The sequence below is a fragment of the Suricata suricatta genome, chromosome 4 (assembly GCF_006229205.1).
Source record: "Suricata suricatta isolate VVHF042 chromosome 4, meerkat_22Aug2017_6uvM2_HiC, whole genome shotgun sequence".
Classification (NCBI taxonomy): Eukaryota; Metazoa; Chordata; class Mammalia; order Carnivora; family Herpestidae; genus Suricata; species Suricata suricatta.
In genome coordinates this window covers 135,339,270-135,355,775 of record NC_043703.1, presented here as the reverse complement: position 1 = coordinate 135,355,775, position 16,506 = coordinate 135,339,270, and positions in this window count along the sequence as shown.

Genomic DNA, 16,506 nt, shown 5'->3' with positions numbered 1-16,506 from the left:
TTCATTTCTTTTTGTGTTATCTTTGTCAATTTTTGGTGCTGATTTATGTGATGATGATCGAGAAGGAGAAGGGGGTTAGGATATAAGAGGAGGGGTTTCAAGGACCAAGGACGGAGCCCTGGGGTGCTCCATCTTCAGAGTTCACACGGAAGGGGAGACACCAGCAAACCAATCCAAGCAGGAGAAACCTGTAAGTTAGAAGAGAAACCAGCAAAGTGTATTGTCCTAGAGCTGGGGTGGTTGGGTTTTTCAGGGGAATGGTCGGCTCCAGACACTGCCTCTGCCACTGGGAATCAATCAAGACAAGGACCAAGATGTGTCCCTGAGATGTGGCAACATGAAAGGAATCAGTTGGATAAGAACAGTTGGAGTTAGTAGTAGGGACTCGCTGGGAGAGCATGGGGAGTGGATGGACAGTGAGGAATTTGTGCCAAAGAGTGTAGACAACTTGTTCCAGAGGTTTTGCTGGGAAGGGAACTGAAGAGAAACGGAATGAAGCCTAGAGGCACCATGGGGTCAAGAAAAGCGTTTTGTCTTATTTTGTTATTTTTATTTTTCTGTATTTTGAGATGGGGGGGGGTGAAAGAGTTTGTTTTATGCTGTTGGCAGTGATCCAGGAGAGAGAAGACAGAGATGATGATGATGATGTAGGAAGGAAAGGGGATAGTGCAGGAGAAAAGTCCTTGAGCTGTTGGACAAATGTGGTTCAAGTTAGGTGCCGACCATGGCTAGCCACGTGGATGGTGCCACAGTGAAAGGGGAAGACAGAGAAAATGGGGTTTCGGGAAATAGTGCAAGTGGCAGGGGTCAGGGGTGTATTGATTTGGGAGTGGACAGATAAAAGTACTGCCTTCTATGGCTTCTATTACTGGGGGAAGGAGGTTATGAATCCAGGATATCAGCTGGGCATGTGGGAGGGGAAGGGATGCAGCAGGATTAAGAAGAAATGAAACCAATTTAAAGAATTATCTTGAAAAGTAGGAAAATAAACTGGAGAAATCCATGGTAGGATTGCAGTGCTGAGGGTCCATTTGAGTTTGATCATCATGAATCTGAATTGAGACAGACAGATTTGGGGATTTTCCCAATACTTGTGGTGGGAATAGAAATTGTTAGCACTCTTATGGAGGGTAGTATCTTTTAACCTGGTAATTGGCTTCTAGGAATTCATCCTAAAGACAGTTGGACAAATTTATGAAGATGTATATACAAAGATGCTCAACAAAGTATAATTGATAGAAAATGGTTGGAAAGTACCTAAATATTCAACAATAAGGAATGGGATAAGTAAATTCTGAGATATCCAAGGGATATTTTGCAGCTGTTGAAGACTATATGTCTACACTCATATGGATGATATGGATGGAGAGCCAAGACACGAGATACTGACTGAGAAAAAAAATTGCAGTTTTCAAAGAGGCACATGGAGTAAAATCCTATTTGTTGAAATCTGATGCAGTTGCTACAGCGTTTCAGCTGCTCCCACAGGGTGTCCAGGTGCTGGTGTGGCCCTTTTGATGTGTCTAGAATCAAAGCAAGGGCCCAGAGAAGGAGTGAAACCTTGGTTGAGGCAAAGCCCTTCAATGGAGAGCAGTCCCTGGGGGGGACTCAGCAGCTGACACTCCTACAACCTCGGGGAGGAGTTTCTCTGTCCCGAGGGGACATCTGGGTAGCACACCATAGCTTCCCTTACTTGGAGACCTGCAGTTCCCAGTCCACAGTTGTGGAGATAATGATAATGCCTGTCATGTATTCCTCTTTGGGCAATTGTGAGGAGCTAATGAGATAATGGGTATGAAATTGGCCTTTAAACTGTGAAACTATCAACTGTGATATGTTCTTTTTTTTAAAGTTTATTTATTTTGAAAAAGAGAGAGAGCTCAAGCATGCACGCAAACGGGGAAGGGGGAGAGAGAGGATCTGAAGCAGGTTCTGCGCTGACACAGCAAGTCTGATGGGGGGTTTGAACTCACAACCTATGCGATCATGACCTGAGCTGAAGTCGGACGCTTAACCAACTGAGCCACCCAGGTGCCCCTGAGATGTTTAGTTATTCATTATTATCCATTGCCCTACCCTGCCTTTCCTCACCTTCCGTAGGCCTGAACAATCACATTTTCCCTTTCTCCTTCTTTTTATTCTTGGGTCACTGACACAGGGAAAAAAGAAAAAGAAAAAAATGGTATAATTCTAAAAAGGAAGAAGTCCTGTGCTTTTCTGCCCGGTTTATGTACAGTCCTCGGTGGTCCTGTCAGGAGCCTGGGCCTTTCCCCGTGTCCAGAGGCAGACCCTGTCTTCCGGGCCAGGGCTGAGTAGGGTCAGGAGAATGATCCTGTGAAGATCTTCTTAATTTTCTTTCCCCCTGGAGACACGGGCCGGTGGATTATCTTGCAAAGACAGGAAAGAAAGGAAAAGTCACTTGAGCCAACCACATTTCACAGTAGCAAGAGGAAGCTGTAAGGAAAAACCAAAGCTGAAGTGAAAATCTGAAGCATGCTTGAAGAGTGGACACAAATAACCTCTCGTGCAGAGAGTCACACGAGGGGAGAGCAGAGAAAATGGAGAATATTTTCCTGAAATTTTTTTTTATGGAGAATTTTGTTTTCCTGTGAAGCTAGTAAATATGTCTTAAAAGAATGTGTGTGGTCACACAAGTTGAAAGGCTGAACGAATTTCCTCCCTGCCTCCAGATGGTTTTAAATGGTAGCAGAGAGAAGGCGTGGCTAAGGCTGCCCACCCACACCACAGGCCTGCCGTCCTGGTCCGGCTTTAGAAGAGCCAGCGCTGCCTTCTAGACCCTGTCAGTCAGCCTGCAGGGGTTCGAGAATTCGAAGTCTGTATTTCCCATAGGGCCCCCCAGAACCCCGTTCAGGCTCTGAACCAGTCAGAAATGCTGGAACACAGACAGGATGGTTCGTGGAAAACAATAGACCACAAGTGAGCAGAGAGAGGGAGAGAAAACCTATCCAGTCAGAGGAGAGAAGGAAAGGGTCTCTCTCCCCAGAAACACACACAAGAAAGAGAACACAGGCAACGCTGCTCTGTGTCCTCAGCTGCCAGTGACATGCTGGTGTCATGGGACTTTGGGGGTTATTGGGCCAAGCACAGATCTCATCATCCTTACTTATGGCTTGAGCCAAGGTTCTGAGCAAATGTGCTTATCCTGATTATAATTAAAGTATCTGGCTGGGTGCTTCCGGACTACTAGACCGGCATTGAAAATCACGGGATGGGCACCTGGAGGGCTCCATCCGTTACGTGTCTAACTCTTGTTTTCCACTCAGGTCATGATCTCATGGTCATGAGATTGAACCCAACCTTGGGCTCTGAGCATGGAGCCCATCTGGGATTTTCTCTCTCCCTCTCTCTCTGTCTCTCTCCTACTTGCTCTCTCTTTCTCTCTCTCTCTCAAAATAAATAAACACTTTTAAAAAAAGAAAATTATGGGAACATGGGGGAACATTCACAATACACCCTTAACTTAAGATGGTTTAATGGTACGTTGTTAACATAAACAAAACAGTACATTGAGTAAGATCCCAATTTCAATCTGCCAAGCAAAGAGATGAGAGTGCCAGATACCAAATGCTTAAATGTGTCTCTTGGTGAGGGGATTGTTCTCTTCTTTTTACTTTTCTGGGTTTTCGGACTTTTTTCCTACAAGGCTCATGTTTTTACTATCACCTGAGAAAGAGAACACGATTATAGATTGCGGAGAGGAGCCCATTCCGTGATTGTGAACACTTCACAAAGGTGCATTCACATGCACACACAGCGTAATGGGGTGTGTGCATGCACATGTGTGCACGGGCACGCACACGGGCACCCCGAAGCTCTGGGCTGCTACCTTCCATCTCATCCACAATCCTTTTTGTCTCTGGTAAACTCTCAAACCCCGTGTAACCTCAGACCACACTTCTGGAGAGATGATCTCCTAGACCTGAACCCCCAGCCTTCTACCAGGGGTTCTTGGCAGGTGGCCATTCCTCGTTGAACAGTCCTGGGGCCACCAGGGACCCTGCCTTTGGTCTCCACCATCACACTCTGGGGTAGGGGAAGAAAGAAGAGGAGAGGACCATGATTTGCTGGCCCGCAAGTTTGCTCATATGCCCTTTAGTGGAAGGGTTCGCAGGTGGTGTTGCATTTTGTAGGATTAGAGAGAACCTCCCCCTCCAAGAGAGCAGAACCCTAAAACGCCTGAGCTCCAGGGACCTGAGAGAGACTCTGCCAGATGAGCACCCCCAGGCTTCTGGCTCAGCTGAAGAAACAGAAACGAAGTGCCTGGTCCTCCAGCTTTATATTCCCAACCTCACTTTCCCACATTGTGGACCCTCTGACAGTGACTGCTTCCTGTCCTCACAGGGTAGTGCCACCTCTTCTCTCCAAGCATCTTAAAAGGCAGTTTAACCAGAACAATGTATTAGGCGAAGGTTCACATCTCCGTGCCCTCTTCCTTTTGTGTCCTTTTGGCCCTCCTCCCAGCCCATTGTTCTCTTTGTCAAAGCCCGTAAATCCTTAGCAGCCAGGGCTTGTCTTTGGGGGCTTAACTCTGCCACCATCACATACCTGTAAATGATTAATAAGCAGTGTTTGGTTAATAAGGAACATTTGGCTTTGATATTAATAGCAGGTTTGTAAAGCTAGACACAGCTGGTGATGATTTAGTGACACTGGGTCACCTTAGTTTTTTATGCATTAGCTTGGAGGAGAGGTTGAACACTGCCAGATGTCACCAAGCTAAAAAACAAAACAAAAAGGGAAAAAACCACACACATGCAAATATAACCCTAAGAGAGGACCCTAGAGGTTGTGTGTGCACGCGCATACACGCAAGAGATTCCTGCTCTTCTCAAATGCCACCTCAGTTGTCACCTCCTGAGACCCTGTGGGTCCATCTCATCGATGATAACTCTCCACAGCTCTTCACATCTCCTGTCAGGGTTCACTGGTGGGCCATCAATCAGAAATTAAGGCTGCCCTAGAAAAGTTGGGGAGAATTAGTTCTTCAATAGCAAAGCATCAAACAGCATTTCCTACAGGCCATATTGAATAGCTTACTCACTGCTAAGTATTTCCAGGACTGGGGTTACAAGAAGAAAACTCCTGTCTTCCTAGGACTTCGCTTGTGTGTGAGGGGACCCTGAACAGGAACTCCATGCTGGTCCACACAAGATGTTTGACCTTACTCAGCATGGCAGATGGCTCCCCCTTTCAACCTCGTCCTGGCACAAACATCTTTTTCCTAGCTCTTATCTCAGTAGGGACCGGAATTCTTGCTTCAGTCAGAGAAAGGAGGTCCTTCTGTAGGCTTTTTCCAGACCATAGTCTTGAGTTCAGTCCAACAGGATACCTCCCCGGCCTCCCTGTTTACGTAGGAACTTCTTTGGGTCAGGCCAAACTTTCCTCTTCCACCCCTCAAACTGGCTTTTCACACACTCATGCACTGGCTGCTTCTTGAGAGACTCATCTTCAGCTCGTCCTGGCTTTGCGCCCATCTTTCAGGTTTTCCTCGTCATGCCCTCCTTATCATAGATGAAGATCCAGAGACGTCTTTATGTATATTAAATATGTAATATACAGAGAGGGACTCCTGTCTTCTCAGGAAAAAGAAAAAGCTATAGAGAAGACACACCTAGTCCACTCTGACTACAAATGCTGACCTTACTGGGAGTAGGGACAGGCAGGGGAAGACCCCAGCCTGCATCCACTACGTCTAGGTTCTCTATTTGCAAGTCAAAGTTCCTGCAAAATGGCTGGTAATCGTGAATTACTTTCCTCTTTTGAAAAGGGAAAGAGACTCCTCTTTAGCAAGATCAGAGAATTCACAAATTACTGCCCCAGTTCCCCTCTTTATCCCTCCGGAGTCCCCGTCTCAGCATCTCTAAGGGCTGCTAATCTGCTGCCAGTAGGGCGGCCACTGCCAGGAAGACATGCCTTCCTGTTTGTCACTCCACCGCCTTCTTCATAGATCTTCCCTTTCCACAGGCTTTTCCTTCCTCCTTTTAGGAAAGAATGTGATACTAGATGGCACATTGTCAGGCACGGGAAGTCTAATTATAGCTCCATGGCGATCCGTCTGTGCGTGTTGGGGAACAGAACTCTAGCCAGTGTGAGATGATGACTTTCGCTGTGTAATTTAGTTCTTCATATCACTTCATCATTCTGACTCCTTCCTATTTAACCAGATGCTTTGTCAGAAATTGTGACTTAACCGTTTGAAGGGCGAAGAATAAAGAATTAACAAAACCCTTTGGCACAAACATTTGCCCTTCGGTTAACTTTCTTGCTCGGCTTACCTGAAAACCTGATACAAGAAAGATAAAATGGCCCTGATTGGTAAACTGGACCCAGACGGGGACAACTATAAATACAGATTGGAAGCCATACCTTGGGGTCGCCCCTAGTGTGGTGACTCCTGTAACTGGCATGATCCCCCAGGGACCGCAGAGGCTGTGCCCACGGAGCGTGGGGCTTCCAATCCAGGGTCACTTCCAGACCTTTCTGAGTCCTATTTCTTCACACCTGAGGCATCGCTTGGGGCCCGAAGACCTTGGTGGGGATGGCTTTGTGGTCCCGCAGAGGAGCAGAGTCGGGCCTGTGCCTCCTTCTGAGTCCGCTGGTGTCTGTGTGCCAAGGCAGTTGCATGAGTCCGCGTGTTTGGCGGAGGCTTAGAAGACCTCCTGGTGGGCATTACGGGGTGGTGGGGGGAGGTTTTGATTTTCAGGGGTTTGAATGAGAGCATTTGCTTGTGAAGCTGTCTGCACGAATCAGCAGCCAAGTCACCTTTTTAAAAAAAAAATAATAATTGCCAGTTTTTCTTTACAAATGAAAAGATAACATTGATGGGGCACCCGAGTGGCTCAGTTGGCCAAGTGTCTGACTCTTGGTTTCAGCTTAGGTCATGATTTCACAGTTGTGAGTTCAAGCCCTGTGATAGGCTCTGCGCTGACAGCATGGAGCCTGCTTGGGATTCTCTCCCCCTCTCTCTGCTTCTTCCCCACCCTCCCTTTCTCAAAATAAACAAATAAATAGTGGGGAAAAAAGATATTATTTTTGTAAACATTGATACATTCCTCTTCAGGACAAGACACTAAATGAAAGAAGCCAATCACAAAAGATTAATACTGGAGGATTCCACTTGTGTGAAGTACATAGAGGAGTTAAAGTCATAGAGACAGAAAGCAGAAGGTGGCTGTGGAGGGTGCTGGGGGAGGGGAGAATGGGGACCTGTGTGATGGGTATAGAGTTTCGGTTTTGCAAGATGAAAAGAGCTCTGGAGACTGTTTGCACAACAATGTGAATGCGCTTCGAACCACTGAACTGTACACTTGAAAATAGTGACGATGGTGAATTTTATGTCACATGCGTTTTACCATTAAAAGAAAAATTTGACCGTGCCCTCAGAACATCACACGTAAATCCTACTTTCAATGGCTGGGCCAATGCTAACTGTTTCCAAAATTTGCTACAACTAGTATAGGAGAAATTTGGGGTCATTTCCCCAATACTGTCTTCCAATTGTGGTGTTTCACTTATCATGTGAACACCTGAGAGTTTCAGAGATCAGTCACCGCCTCCCAGGTAAGCCGTCCCAGTGCCCCTGGCTGACAGAACACCGCCTAGGGGTCACTTGTGGAAGTACACGCAACCAGCCAGAAGAGGAGTAAGTAAGGCCTGCCTACTCTCCCCTCCCGGCCAGACTCCACTCCTTGAAGGACCTGGAAAAGGAGCCAGACCTAAGTGCCACCCTTTCCCCACCTCCACCTCCCTTCCAGCCAGTGTAGTTTCCAAGATCTTGCTGCTATGGAAAAGGTCTTCCAATATTTACATTACTTGAGTGCATAAGTAATTTTTTTAGATAATGGAATTTTATTTATATCCATTTCCATTTAATATATCACATATTCAGGATGGGTGACAATTTATTGAAAGGCTATGCTCATTTTCTTTAGGCTACAGATAGAAAACTCTCCTCAGAGTAGCAATAACTGTTGATCTGCAAACTTTCTTTTTTTTTAATGTTTTCTTTATTTTTGATACAGAGAGAGACAGAGCATGAGAGGTGGAGGGGCAGAGAGAGAAGGAGACACAGAACCGGAAGCAGGCTCCAGGCTCTGAGCTAGGGGTCAGCACAGAGCCTGACACGGGGGTCGAACCCACGAACGTGAGATCTGACTTGAGCCGAAGTCGGAGGCTTAACCGACTGAGCCATCCAGGCGCCCCGATCTGAAAGCTTTCAAGTAAGGGAAGAACTGTTGGGGAGATTCTTTGATTTTACCCTGGAAATACCATTCATGTACATATAAATGCTTGTCTTCTAGCGAGACACAGTTCGTTTTTCAGTTCTTAAATACTCTAGCCATGGCGATATGTTATTTGGGAAATCTAAACAGACACAAGTGCTCAACTCATTAACTTCTCCTGTCATTGATATGTACACTTTCACTGCCAAAACCAGTAACGTAAATTTCTTACAGAATGCAGGAAGAAGCTGTAAGGACAAAATAATTGCATTCAGAATATATTTTCTTACTATAGCAGTTTTCAAACTGGTATCAGCCTTTAAGTAGATATGAGCAGTAGTAACTTTTACGCTTCCCCCTCTTGCCTGATATTTTGTATTACTGAAAGTTATATATATTACATGCTGACAACCTGATTATGTATGTATTCTGTATACTATAAGTTGCTACTTTTCATTCTTCTGCCACCAAGAAAAGTGCACTTTATTTTTTTAGTTTTTTTTCTCTTATAGTTTATTATCAAGTTGGTTTCCATATAACACCCAGTGTTCATCCCCATATAAATAATCTTTTATGGATAGAGTACTTAATATCTTGCAAATAAAAGCTTCCGCTCCTAATCCTTTCTTATTCTCTTAAAACAACACAACATCTCCAGGGCAAAGAAAGCTAAAAGTTCCTGCATAAATTCTTGCACCCACTTAGGAAGGAAACAGAGTAGTTTGGGAGCATGGCCAAATGCATCTGGTAAATTTGCTACAAGCCAGTATTGTACTGGGGAACCCCAGGGTCATAGACCTTTAGACTCAAACAGCTTTTGACCAGCTGAGTTAGAGCGCATCTGGAAACCAGTGATTCTCAGCCATCTTAGTGTCACAGGCCCCTTTTGACACTCTGATACAGAATGAGAAAGGCTGTTTTACACAGAGCTTCTAATATAACTTTAAAGTGTTAGGGGCACCTGGGTGGCTCAGTCAGCTGAGTGTCTGACTTTGGCCCAGATCATGATCTCATAGTTCATGGGTTTGAGCCCCGTGTCAGGCTCTGTGCTGACAGCTCAGAGCCTGGAGTCTGCTTCAGATTCTATGTCTCTCTCTCTATCTCTCTCTCTCTCTCTGCCCCTCCCTTGCCTGCACTGTGTCTCTCTTGCTCTCAAAAATAAATTAAAAACATTAAAAAACTTTTTTAAATAAAATAAAGTGTTGGTGGATGCCCATTAAAAAACGTTTTTAAATAAAATAAAGTTCATCATCGACTGAGAATCCCGCTCATTTGGAAGCAGGGTTTCTGAGAAATACTGCAGGTGAAGAAGCAGCCACCAGAGCGGCATGCTGGAACGGAGATGTGGCCCCACATACAGTGCGGTGCTGTGTCAGGGCCAGTCCTGGTAAGACCCACTCCATTCCGCAAGCGCTCATGTCTTCTGTTGGGCAACCGGCTAGGAGGGTCCCCAAATGGAGGGACCCATTCAGATTCCACAGCCATGATAAACAAACATTGTCTTAGTGACTGAAGCGGAAGAGGGACAGGAGGAGATTGCCATCCAGGAACAGTTACAAGGGGCATGAACAATGAATGACCCATGGGCTGAACAGAGATGACATGGGGAGGAATTTGGCAGCAGCATGGACTGAGAAGACAAGCAAAATACAGGACTAAAGGACAAATAATAGTTAAAGTAGCAGACGGGGACGAAGAGGTGTAGACAAGAGCAGAGTGGACGCCCTGTAGAACTGCAGGAAAAGGTCTGGGGTACTTCTGGGACCGCCCCTCAAGGACTTCTACTGAAAAATCACTAGGACGAACTGGAAGGAGACCGGACTTCCAATGAGGTGGGTAGGAATGTTACTCCTTGGGTTCTTGCTACAAATGGGATACTTTGATTTACCACAAACAGATGGTGGGGAAAGAGCCAGTGATGATCCCTTTTGGCTTAAGTTGTCCCACCGAAACGTGGCAGGAGTCACACTGGCTCCTAGGTGAGCGTCCTGGAGCCACTGCCTGGGGAGGCCCCACTGGCATGGACTTTGTAGCCCATTATCCTAAATCTTTCTGAAGCTCAGCCTCCTCCTCTACAAAGCAGGATCAGAATTGTTGAACACCAAGTTTCCTCCCAAGGTGGAAAATCTTCTGATTCTGTGACCAAACTGGAAGGCCAGGGTTGTGCTCTTTCGGTTCAGCAGACCTAAGTGAGTCATTTCTGAGTTGTTTACGTGAGCACTATCCTCTTGACTCAGATATTCCCTGGAGGCATAATTTTTTTTGGATACTTGGGCAAGGGAGGATATAAGAGGCTGGAAGGAAACCTGTAAGAGACTGAAAACCGTTTCCTATAACTAAGAAAGGAAATAAAACTGGCGACGCTCAGAATTGGAGTTCTATGAAGTTGATGGATTCCAAGAGAATATGCCACCAGGCATGGGTCTCGCTGGATAACAGAGGTGGGTCCCACACAAGCTTCCAGGGTGACTGATCCAACGGCTTGCGTCCCTCTAACCCATGATGCACAGCTCTGTGGCTGGGGTCATATGGCTATTGCAGCAGTATGGCCAAGCTTGATGTTTGCACATTTCAGTGTCCAGAGAGAGAGAGACTCTCCCTTCCTATGACTCTCTCTTAAGACTGGGGAATTTGCCAGAAGCCCCAGCCAACTTCTCCTTGAATCTCATGAAACCAAACTGGTTCTCATGCCATTGCTGAACCTATCTCTGGCAAGGTTGAGGAGATTACCCTCAGACAACTTAGGCTCCCCCTGAAGGTACAGGACTAATGGGGAAGAGACGAATACCGGACAAAAAACAAGATTTGCTGGAATGACACAGAATGACTGCTAAGCAGACAGTCATCAGGTTTGCCTACCACATGCTATATTTCAAAAGTCTTACTGTAGTCTCCTCTGCAGAAGGCTTTTTTGAAATACAGTGGGTGTGTGACCATGTTCCCCATTTTGCAGATGGAGTAATTAAACTCAAGGTTACACAGTTGGGTTAGAGCTCGGGACAAAAACATCATGGCTTCTTTACATACATTCCAAAAAAGGTTTAAATTTTTGGTGTATCCTTTTACCCAGGAACTCTACTTCTGGAGATTATTATAAGGAAATTATTATAATTCGCCATATGACGAGTGGGAATAAAGAGTTAGAGATAAGAATGTTTATGCCAGTATATATACATATATATGTATTTGGGGAAAAGTGGAAACAAACTAAGAGCCCAATTATATGCAATTAGATAAATCAATATGTAACAATAGAATATCCTGCTTGTTTTACAATCAAGTTGTAGGAGAAAAAGCAGTTGCAATGACCTGGAGAAACATTCCTGATATATTATTACTTAAAAAGCAGGCTACAGAACTGCTGTAAAAGAAAATCGTGCCTAGAAAAGTGAAGAGAGGTAATAGTCAACATTTTTTTAAGATTATTTATTTATTTTGAGAGAGAGATGGAGCAGAGGAGGGATAGAGAGAAAGGGAGAGAGAGCAAGAAATCCCAAGCAGGCTCGGCACCATCAGCATGGAGCCCAATGTGGGGCTCAAACCTACAAACCAAGGGGTGATGACCCAAGCCTTAGGCACCTGAGCCACCCAGGCACCTCCGTAATTGCTGACATTTTATCCCTGCTTATCTTTGCACAGCGGAACAACAGATCATTTGTTTCCTACTTTGTGCTTATCACTATCTTCCAAATTTCTATGGTAAGCATCAGTAACAAAGGATTTTTTCTGTCAGGACGTTATAATTAGGGGAAAAAGTGTCTTTTAAGTTTAATTTTTTTTAAGTTAAATAATTTTTTTTTCATTAGAACTATGATTTTCACTCATTGCTGCCAGGTACCAGAGGGTTCCACGAGGGATTTCTGGAAATTAAGTTGGGGACTGACAAGAGCCCTCACAGTGACCCATGCAACAGTCCCCTCAGACCTCTCCTCAGTGCTCATGAAATCTTAGGATAAGAAACATCATTCGGAACGATTCTAGAATTTCTTGTCCTCAGCTGCCTTCAAAGAGTAATGGCCAATGAGCGAAGCATGATACGTGCTTTGGGGACCATGAGGAGAACAAAAAGGTACAGCTTCTTAAGACAACACTTACGATAATAATTATTTCTGAAGTTCTTGGCACACAGTCAATGCCTAATAAATATTGCGTAAATGAAGAGATGCTAGGCCAGGAAAACTATTTGAAAATATTAAGCAGTGAAATCACTAATTTCTAAAGACTCAGCACAATCCCTCCTTCCAATTATATTTGCAGAGGACAGAATGACACTCATGCACTCTGCTTTTCCTGGCCTCATTCCTGGGTCTCCTGACCACCCAAGTATGCGGAGTTCTCCCACATTTATCCAAGTTGTCATGGATGAGAAGCACTTTCTCTTCTGTTGACCTCCTAGCCCCTGGTGATTCTGTCTCCTGAACATGCGGAAAGTACCCAGGAAACAGCATCACCAAAAAATTCACATTTTCAGCCTGAAAACAAAACCCCAAAGGGGGAAAAACAACAACAAGAACCTGAAGGAATTTAAGGTCCGAAGTTATTCAGGTCAGAAGCTAAAAGAACTGGCTCACCCGACATTCTTCAAATAGGTAAAGACTAGAGAGGCTGCCAGCCCCCGAGCAAGTGAAAAAGAGCCCATCCAAGGGTACCCCAGGGTCCACTCTGCTTTGAAGACAAACAGCCCCCCCCCGTAATTAGAAACAGCCCTAATCACATGCCAGATGTCCATGCTTTCCTTCCAATTATTTTCAGAAACGTCATAAAGATCCATTAGTGACAGTGTGAAATGCTCTTTTAAAAAAAAATCTGTTCATCCTTAGGAGTTCAGTCTGATACAAAAATTGCAATCCGCTTATTCCTACAAGTTGGGTTTTGTTTTCTGAAGTTTTTTGGCCGAATGAGGATGTGTTTGACTTGAACGTTTATCACCAGAAATATGATCACATATTTGGTTTAGTCACAAAGAGCAGTCTGACAAAAATTTTAACCAAATGTCTTCTTCCATCACACACACACACACACACACACACACACACACACACACACACACACACAAACACACCACATTAGTACACCCCTGAGCACTTCCTAAAAATAATACAAACCATCAAAAGTTCTTGGAAGCACAGGATCCATATCATGAAGTAATAGTTCTTCTGAACGCCGCCCTAGTCGGGCCACTTGGGAACATACTGTCAAGTTCTAGAAACCACATTTGGCCCGTTCAAGAAACCCCAGAAATTGGAATAAATAGCACTACCAGTACAGACTTCACACTTCTAGGGTCTGTGTCATGTCCTATCTGGTACCCAGGGCCCCCGGCACAGTGCCTTATACATAGGACATGATCAAAAATGTTTGTGGAGGGGCACCCAGCTGGCTCAGTCAGTAGAGCATGGGACTCTTGATCTCTGGGTTGTGAGTTCAAGCCCCACATTGGGTGTAGAGCTTACTTAAAATAAATAAATAGGGGCGCCTGGGTGGCTCAGTCAGTTGAGCGTCCAGCTTCGGCTCAGATCATGATCTCATGGCCCACATCGGGCTCTGTGCTGACAGCTAGCTCAGAGCCTGGAGCCTGTCTTCGGATTCTGCATCTCCCTTTGACCCTCCCCTGCTCATGCTCTCTCTCTCTCTCTCTCTCTGTTTCTCAAAAATAAATAAAACATTTAAAAATAATAATAAATAAACAAATATTTGTTGAGTGAATGCGTGAGTAATGTATCCATATTTTAAGCCTGTCAAGAAGCACATGTATTTAAGCTGGAAAATAAGAGATGTAGAGGATGTGTCAGCTCATTTCAAATGCTTGAAAGGTTCTCATAGAGAACAGAGGAGAGACTTACTCTCTCTTGTTGTCTGGACCAGAACAAGGGTTACTTGAACCATAGGCAGGCAGCTCGGATCCACACCATCAGTGTTTTGTGTATCCGCCTGGGGCAGCTAAGGGGTTCTAGGGTACGTTCCAGGTACTCAATTTTAGTGTATTACAGAGATTTGGAAAGAGACATTTGGGCTGTGGACCAAGTAATCATTTGTTCAAGAAATCTTCCAGTGTGCATCATGCCTGATGATGCCGAAAGCAAGGTGTGTAGCTAACAAAAAAAGGCCAGGCTCCTTCCTTTTCAAAGCTTGCTGTCAGCTCAGGAATGCAGATGAGTGAACAGGTGATGGGAGTACCCCCAGGGGAGGTGATGGGGAAGTCCAGGCACCGTGGTGGCCCCTGGGTGTTCAGGAATTCCTGCAGGCTTGGATCGGTCTCACAGTGGGGTGGGGGTGGGGGGCGGCGATGAGTCAGCATGCATAGAAGCCTCAGGTCCCAGAGAAGGACCCCCAGGAGAGCCCTCCACCTCCACTACCTACACCCTGAGTCTTTAAACCAACCACATTTGCCACCTTCCAGGTCTACTCAGTCTTAGCCTTGGGGAACCTTCTCCTATTTTAATCTTGTAGCTCAGCCCCGATGGCCGAGTTTTCTTTTCAGGTTCTGCTTCTCATTGCTAAGGCTTCTCTTGAGACTCAGTGTCTATCTCATTCCTAGTTTATCTCAGAGGGAATCAGGCCTTGGGCAGGTACAGAGCTCCCCAAGCAGAGCGGGAACTCGGGACACCGCATCTCAGCCGAGATGATCATTACACCAGGGCTAGATGTAACATGCTGAAACCAAGAGCCAAGCTTCAAGTGAAGCTATGCTCGACCTGACCAGACTGACATTTGAAAAGCAGCAGAGTAGTGAAATGTTCTGGAATTAGATCCTGGTGATGGCTACACAGCCTTGGGAATGCACTAAAAATCACTGAGGTGTACACCTTAAATTGGTGAATTTTATGGTATATGAATTGATAATGATTTTTTTAAAAAAGCAACACGAGATGGCTGCTGGTGGAGGCTGAACTTGACCTCTAATTAAACTTGTATTTACTGGAAGGGGAGATATTTGTCTTTAGATATATTTTTGCCACCTTTAGAAATTCCTGGCAACCTTTTAAGGCATGGGGGGAAAAAATGAATTAGTGCTGACTCAATACATAGTGTATTAATTAATAACTAAATAATTATATGTTGTTGGATTCATGATTTATCCTTTTAAACATGCTTTCGTATTTATCATCACAGGTGGCACTGAACTGTGGAAGAGCATCTGGGGAGGACCTGAAGCTCTGTACCAATTTTGCCACCCAAGACCTGCGTGGGGGCCAGGTGTCACGGAGCCTCTGGGTCTCTGTTTTCTCAGCTCTGACATAAGGGGTTAGAGTCAGTCGGCCCACTTTGGCCCCATGATTCTGTGACTCGCTAACTTGCAAAATCTTCAGAACGACCCTGAAAGGTAAGTCAGCAAAGATTTGTGTCCGTATTTTACCCATGAAAAACCTAAGGACCAGGACCGATTAGCATTTGAATCAGGACCAGAAGTGAGTTCACCTGAGTTCCAGTCCAATATTTCTTCCAGTGCAAAAAATGTGGGCCCTCCATCTCCAGAATTTTCCATCTAAGCTTATTCAGCTGGTGATGGTTGGAGGCAAGGTCATAGGCTCTGGAGAGAGAAAGCAGGGGAGGCAGAAACATCCGGAAGGGCCAGTGGGACCAGGGTCATGGCCACCATGGAGGAGGTATGTCAGGAGAGATTGTTTGCTGAGGAATTTGATCCCCAAGAGCCCAAGGAAAGTGGGAGTTGCCAGGAAATCCTGAGTTTTCCAACTTGGCAATCAGAACACAACGGAGTTTTTATAGGAAATTCCTCAGTCCTTTGGAAATTTTGTGCGGTATAAAGATGGCCTTGGAATTCTTGATATGTGCTTAGCAAGAGGCAGAAACATTTTGGGAGATCTGCTTGCATTATTATTATAATTACTTTCAGTAGAACTGTATAACATAAAAATCTATTGCTGAAAGCAGTTCAATTTTCTGACCTTTGCAACTTCTTAATCACAAGTAAAACCCCAAGCAGAGGGCAGGTAGAGTGCAAAAAGCAGTTTATTCTGAATCAAAAACATGAGGTCACGGGCTGGTGTCCAGCTAACTGGCTGTGCGTCCTTAGACAATTCACTCGTCCCCTAGATCTGCAGCTTCCTCACCTGAATAAAGGAATTTGAGGAGATTATCTTTAAATAAGTCCAGCTCAGCTCTAGAATGCTGTGATCAGATACCACATAGTTGACTGCATCCTTCCCCTTAATCTTGGGGCTTTCGGTCTCCTCCAGCCTGTACGTATCACCCTATTCCTTTGCCCTAGGGACAGAAAGGCCAGCACTGTCTGGTGCCCCTT